The sequence below is a fragment of the Penaeus chinensis genome, chromosome 39 (genome assembly GCF_019202785.1).
Source record: "Penaeus chinensis breed Huanghai No. 1 chromosome 39, ASM1920278v2, whole genome shotgun sequence".
NCBI classification, from domain to species: Eukaryota; Metazoa; Arthropoda; class Malacostraca; order Decapoda; family Penaeidae; genus Penaeus; species Penaeus chinensis.
Window position 1 is genome coordinate 27,952,961 of NC_061857.1, and position 7,500 is coordinate 27,960,460.

The 7,500-nt window shown below is 43.0% G+C and overlaps 1 protein-coding gene across 1 annotated transcript in view; it reads right to left on the reverse strand.

Moving 5' to 3' along the window:
- The window catches only part of LOC125046531 (kiSS-1 receptor-like), a 113,874-nt gene that overhangs the window by 105,538 nt on the left and 836 nt on the right, over window positions 1-7,500 (reverse strand). The gene's annotated exons all lie outside the window — the stretch shown is intronic.

The following is a 7,500-nucleotide window of genomic DNA, read 5'->3' on the forward strand; positions in this document are numbered from 1 at the left end:
ATATATATATACATATATATATGCACACACACACACACACACACACACACACACACACACACACACACACACACACACACACACACAAACACACACACAGACACACACACACACACACACACACACACACACACAGACACACACACACACACACACACGCGCGCGCGCGCTCATATATATACATATATATATATATATATAGAGAGAGAGAGAGAGAGAGAGAGAAAGAGAGAGGGGGGGAGAGATAGACAGACAAAGAGAAAGAGAGAGAGATGAAAAGCAAAGAGAGGGAAGCAAACCATAATCCTCATTCCTGTATTTAAAGTCGCCTCTCGATACAGCTGGAAATTACGCATTTGGTTACTTCTTCCTATCCGTTTTGGTTCTCTTTCTTCTTCTTTCCCGTGCTCAGCTTTTAAGGCTTTCCTTCATTAGTGCTTTATTTCCTTCACCTTGTCCAGAACCGCCGCAAGAGAAGGCCGAGCGGGACAGCGTTAGTTGTGATCGAGTTTCTTGCCTTCGCGACGACCTTTATTGAAAACCTTAACTCGCGCTTTCCGTTACGAACACAAGAGCAGAACGACGTATTTGAATTCATGATATCCATGCCATGTTCAGGGTCCCGCAGACGCCTCTTTTCCAGCCAACCGTCTTTGATCTCTGCGTCTCTATCTCTTTGTCACTTCTTGTGTTCAACGTGCAAATTGGTCTCGCATCCAAGGGAACACAGAGGGTCGTGCGTTCCAAGCCGTAGGGGGATGCGTACAGTGGCCTGTGCCTCTCCGCTCAACTTTGACCCCAGCATGAAGCTTATACATTCATTTACATAGACATATATACATATATATTTGTGTGTGTGTTTGCGTTGATATAGATAAAGATACAGATATATGTACATATATATATATATATATATATATATATATATATATATATATATATATATATATATATATATATATATATGACCCTTCAGCTTGGACGGTCACTCTGCTCCGATCCTCTCGATTGATCACATGTGAATACACCCTCTTGCACGGTCCATGTTCATAAACTATGACTATGGACTTGCACTGAATTTTTTTAACCAGACTGTAACAACTGTCGGATTGACAAAGATCCAGATACCAACTGTAATGGATTTTGTGTTCTGTAGCACATGAGCGACATCGAGCAACTGGACAAGCGCATACCTTGGCTCCTCTCACCTCGGGGCCCCAACTATCGGCGCCATGGACTCGCTTAGATACGACTCGTCGATATATATATATATATATATATATATATATATATATATATATATATATATACATATACACACACACACACACACACATACCTGCATACATATATGTATGTGTATACGACTCGTCGATATATATATATATATATATATATATATATATATATATATATATATAGATAGATAGATATAAATATATATATATATATATATATATATATATATATATATATATATATATATATATACGTACACACACACACACACACACATACACACACACACACACACACACACACACACACACATATATACACACACACACACACATATATATGCACACACACACACACACACACACACACACACACACACACACACATATATACACACACACACATATATATGCACACACACACACACACACACACACACACACACACACACACACACACACACATATATATATGTATTGGGTTGGCTGGAAGATGATAATGTGGAATTCGACTACTGATCACGATTTAATGAATAATTCTACTGTAAATTAAAGCAACTAGTCTTTTGAACAGCATTAGTCCCTCCCTCATATAACACATAATGGAATTTTACATTCGATATAACACGATTAACCTATAAATGGATAAAAAACGAATATATGTGATGATGTTCGGAGCGATCAACCCTTACCTATCTTTATTATTAACGAAACAGTTATACAGTTAAATGTAATTAATAATAAAATTTACATTTATATCACCACTTCCATTTAATAGCAAAGTGAACAGCAACTGCAAGAATATTGAAGAGTTTCCTGCACGCAACATTTTTTTTTTCTTTATTAAACGTAAGTATACCCAAAATGCTGTGTGTGTGTTTGTGCGCGTGTGTGTGTGTTTGTGCGCGTGTGTGTGTGTTTGTGTGTGTATGTGTTTGTGTGTGTGTGTGTGTGTGTGTGTGTGTGTGTGTGTGTGTGTGTGTGTGTGTGTGTGTGTGTGTGTGTATTGTAGGCCTACATCATACACAAATGCAGAAACAGACACACACAAAGATTCCTGGAATGATATCACTGTTTTCTTCGTTTCCTTTTGTATCCTCATTCTTCGCTATCTGTTTTCCTCTCCTTCGTCATTATTCTTTTCCTTGTCATCATCCTCTTTTTCTTTACCCATTCACCTTTCTGTTTCTCTTCCCCTTTTCTCCCTCCTTCTCGTCTTCTCCTTCTCTCACTCCTCCTCACTCTTTCCTTCCTCCTCCTCTGTATCTCCTCTTCCTCCCAATCATTTATTCCTCTCACTCCATCTCATCCTCTGTTCTATCTCTTCCACCAGAATCTTTCTCCTTTTCCTTCTCCTCTTCTTTCTTCCCACCTTCTCCTCCTCTCTCCACCTCCTCATCTCTCTCCTCCTCTTCCTTCCCAACTTTTCCTTCTCGTCCTTTTCCTTTTCGCCCTCCTCCCCATCTTCTTCGCCTCCTCCTCCTCCTCATCTTTCTCCTTTCCCTCCCCCATCTCCTCCCCATTCCAGCCATCTCCTTCTGTCTATGCTCTTCCTCATTTTTCCTCTCTCTCTCTATTTCCTTTTTGTTTCTTCCTCCTCCCCCCCCCCCCCTCCCATCTTGTCCTTCTCTCCATCTCCATCTTCTTTGCCTCTTCCTCCCAATCGTATCCTTCTCTCCATTCTCTCCACCGTCTTTTCTCCCTCTTCCTCCTCCATCTCCTCCCTATCTTCTCCTCTCCCTCTTCCTTCCCCTTTCCGCCTTCCCCTTCTCTCCCTCTTCCTCCCCATTCTTCCCACCTGTTCCTTCACCCCTCTTCCTCCTTCTCCTCATCTTTCTCCTCCTCACTCTCCACCTCCTCATCATCTCTCCCTCAAGCCTAGATTTCAGCCAAAGACATTCTTATGCTTATTGATTCAGCATTTATGGTTCAAGATGACGCCGAACCGTATTTCCTGAATCAGGCCGCTCGTCTGGATATTTAGAAATCGGTACGCGGATATTAAGGAGAGTTTTTTTTTTTTTTTTTTTTTTTTTCAGGGGATGAGCGGCGGGAGGGAGGAAGGGGGGGAGGGAGAGGGAGATTTTTATTCCGGATTTTTTTTAGTTTACTTATCGTGTCAGGTGGGGTGGGGAGGGGGCGAGGGAGTTGGGGGTTGGTTGGGGGGTGGGGGAGTTAATATAATTGGGAATTATATTTTCTCTCTGTTTGTTTGGCTGTTTGTCTGCGTGTGTCTGTATGTGTGTTTCTGACTCCGTTTGTCTCTCCCTCTGTTTATCTTATGTTTTTTTTTCCCAAGTTTATGCCACTTGATAAAATAAAATAAAATAATAAACGTTATAGAAGATAATCCATTTTAAGATAATGGTTCAGTCATAAATTATCACTAATTGCATATTGAATATATAAATAACATGAATACGAAACGTGAAACTCTAGTGACGTTCTGTATTGAAAAAAATGTCTTATTTTTTAGCATGCAGTTCGGTCACACTTTTTAACTTATTTGATATCAATCCTAGCACTGAATAAAAATCTCGTGATTATGGGATAGACTCAACATTTTCAGAAAGAAAAAGGAAAGCCTTTCCTTTCCTCTCACATGGGAGGATATTCTCAAGCTACTTGGCCGAATGGATGGGTTTGCTTACATATTCATTTCATCCAATTGACGAAAGACTAAAGAGAAAAGAAGAGAAGAAATATATATATATATATATATATATATATATATATACTATTTATATATATCTTTCATATATATATATATCTTTCATATATATATATATATATATATATATATATATCTTTCATATATATATATATATATGTATATATATACATATATTATTTATATATATCTATTTTATATATATATATAAATATATATATATATATATATATATATATATATATATATATATATATATATATATATATATATGTAAGTAAGTATATGCATATATCTACTTATGCGTGTATGTGTGTTTGCGTGTTATATCAGTATTAATAAGCTCTAGCTGATGATTAATCATTGCACTCCCATTAAGAAGATTAGACACATCGGTATCTGCTCAATCTCTCTCATGAGCACTGTATTATTTTTACTTTGATCTCGTACGTGAGTGAGCGGCAGTCGTATGTGTCTAATCAATAACAAATAATACGAATGCTCATGAAGGCATAAATGATAAAGTGAGAGAGAGGGATAAAGATGGAGGGTAGGAGAAAAGAAGACAGAGCGAAAGACATAGAAAGGGGGAAGGGCGTAGAGAGTGTGAGTCAGTCAGTCAATCAGTGAGTGAGAGAGAGAAAGAGAAAGAGAGAGATAGAGAGAGAGAGAGAGAGAGAGAGAGAGAGAGAGAGAGAGAGAGAGAGAGAGAGAGAGAGAGAGAGAGAGAGAGAGAGAGAAGAGCGAGAGAGAGAGAGAGAGAGAGAGAGAGAGAGAAGAGAGAGAGAGAGAGAGAGAGAGAGAGAGAGAGAGAGAAAGAGAGAGAGAGAGAGAGAGAGAGAGAAAGAGCGAGAGAGAGAGAGAGAGAGAGAGAAGAGAGAGAGAGAGAGAGAGAGAGAGAGAGAGAGAGGGGGGGGGGGGGGGGGGGCGGAGAGAGAAGGCGGAATGGAACGAGAGAGGGAGAACACTCAGTTCTAGATTTTAGGTCCGTTTTATATTTTCCAGAACTGCTACTCAAGCTCTAAATTCGATTTTTTCACTAATCAATCCAGTTTAGTGGAAAATATCCAATTATCAAGGACAGGACAGTAGGTTATAGGGCATCAAATTACATTTCTAGAATTCTGTTTACGATTTTCCAGGCGTGAGTGGGTGAGGACATCTGGACCAGAAGACGTCTGTGGGTGGGGCATGGGATGAGAAGACGTCAGTGGGTGGGGCATGGGATGAGAAGACGTCTGTGGGTGGGGCATGGGATGAGTAGACGTCTGTGGGTGGGGCATGGGATGGGAAGACGTCAGTGGGTGGGGCATGGGATGAGTAGACGTCTGTGGGAAGGGCATGGGATGAGAAGACGTCAGTGGGTGGGGCATGGGATGAGAAGACGTTTGTGGGTGGGGCATGGGATGAGTAGACGTCTGTGGGTGGGGCATGGGATGGGAAGACGTCAGTGGGTGGGGCATGGGATGGGAAGACGTCAGTGGGTGGGGCATGGGATGGGAAGACGTCTGTGGGTGGGGCATGGGATGGGAAGACGTCTGTGGGTGGGGCATGGGATGGGAAGACGTCAGTGGGTGGGGCATGGGATGAGTAGACGTCTGTGGGTGGGGCATGGGATGAGAAGACGTCAGTGGGTGGGGCATGGGATGGGAAGACGTCTGTGGGTGGGGCATGGGATGGGAAGACGTCTGTGGGTGGGGCATGGGATGGGAAGACGTCAGTGGGTGGGGCATGGGATGAGTAGACGTCTGTGGGTGGGGCATGGGATGAGAAGACGTCAGTGGGTGGGGCATGGGATGAGTAGACGTCTGTGGGTGGGGCATGGGATGAGTAGACGTCTGTGGGAAGGGCATGGGATGGGAAGACGTCAGTGGGTGGGGCATGGGATGAGTAGACGTCTGTGGGTGGGGCATGGGATGGGAAGACGTCTGTGGGTGGGGCATGGGATGAGTAGACGTCTGTGGGAAGGGCATGGGATGGGAAGACGTCAGTGGGTGGGGCATGGGATGAGTAGACGTCTGTGGGTGGGGCATGGGATGAGTAGACGTCTGTGGGAAGGGCATGGGATGGGAAGACGTCAGTGGGTGGGGCATGGGATGAGAAGACGTCAGTGGGTGGGGCATGGGATGGGAAGACGTCAGTGGGTGGGGCATGGAATTAGGGGACGTCCAAGGATGTTGCATAGGGTCAGAGGACGTCGGTGGTTGGGGCATAGAACTAGGGTACGTCCTTGAGTGGGGTATGGGCTAAGAGAATGTTTGCGAGTGGGGCTCGGGAAGAGAAGACGTTCGTTGGTGGACGTCTCCTCATCCCGTGCCCCGCCCACGGACGTCTCCTCATCCCGTGCCCCGCCCACGGACGTCACCTCATCCCGTGCCCCGCCCACGGACGTCTCCTCATCCCGTGCCCCGCCCACGGACGTCTCCTCATCCCGTGCCCCGCCTACGGACGTCTCCTCATCCCGTGCCCCGCCCACGGACGTCTTCTCATCCCGTGCCCCGCCCACGGACGTCTTCTCATCCCGTGCCCCGCCCACGGACATCTCCTCATCCCGTGCCCCGCCCACGGACGTCTCCTCATCCCGTGCCCCGCCCACGGACGTCTCCTCATCCCGTGCCCCGCCCATGGACGTCTCCTCATCCCGTGCCCCGCCCACGGACGTCTCCTCATCCCGTGCCCCGCCCATGGACGTCTCCTCATCCCGTGCCCCGCCCACGGACGTCTCCTCATCCCGTGCCCCGCCCACGGACGTCTTCTCATTTTTATTATCAAACGTTTCGGAGATTAATCATATCTCCATCATCAATGTTGTAATAATGAACCAAAATACATGCATTACATGCTGTTAAAACAGCATATCATTCTAGGAATCTATTTACTATCATTATTATTATCATTAATGTAATCAATGCTAATAAACTATTACTTATAATAATACCATTGTTATTATTATTATTATCATTATCATTACCATTGTCATCATCATCACCATTATTGTCATCATTATTATTATCACTATTATCATCATCATCATTATTATTAGTATAAATATCAGTATCATTACATTAATTATTATTTTCATTATTGTTTTTGTTATTATTGTTATTATTACCATTATTATTTCCATTATTTCTATTATCGTCATTATTATTGTTATTATTATTACTATTATCAACATTATCATTACTATCCTCAATGTTACTATTGTTATTAGCTCCTCTTCTTCATCCTCATCATCATAATCATTATTATTTAAAAAAAAATATATATATTTATATTATTGATTATTATCACTGTTATCATCATCATAATTTCCCTCACAGGAATACACATAATAGAATACACACAGTTGTTACAATTACATAGATTATTGGTTAACAGATTCCTTCTCAGTACTGGTATCCTAAACTAAAATAGGCCATTTTGTACCCTCTTCCCCCTCTCTCTGCCTCCCCTCACCCCACATAAGTTTGCCTTTAAACTTCTTAAACTTCTTGGCCCATTCCACGAATTACTGCTGCTCCAGACAAAATAAACGTAGGTTACTGTCCAAATAAGCTTCACGTGCTAGAAAAGGGCAACACCACAGGG